The sequence below is a fragment of the Octopus bimaculoides genome, chromosome 4 (assembly GCF_001194135.2).
Source record: "Octopus bimaculoides isolate UCB-OBI-ISO-001 chromosome 4, ASM119413v2, whole genome shotgun sequence".
Classification (NCBI taxonomy): Eukaryota; Metazoa; Mollusca; class Cephalopoda; order Octopoda; family Octopodidae; genus Octopus; species Octopus bimaculoides.
Window position 1 is genome coordinate 22,961,941 of NC_068984.1, and position 321 is coordinate 22,962,261.

Below are 321 nucleotides of genomic sequence, written 5' to 3' on the forward strand. Positions count from 1 at the left end.
ATCCAGATTTTTTAAAAGCATGATTGGAACTCCTTTCTTCAATGTCAGTTTGTGAGAAGGCATTCCAGGAAGATCCAAAGAGTTGAGAAACTCAATAGTTAGTATTATAATAGATAAATAGATAGATAGATAGATAGATAGATAGATAGATAGATAGATAGATAGATAGATAGATAGATAGATTCAGGCGAATATGGTACTTAAATTTAGGCACCAGAATTTAGTATGGTATTATCCATACAGTTTCAAAATAGGGTGATTAAAATCAAAATAAGCAACAAGGATATCCAGAGGGTATCTTTGTTGCTTATTTTGATATAT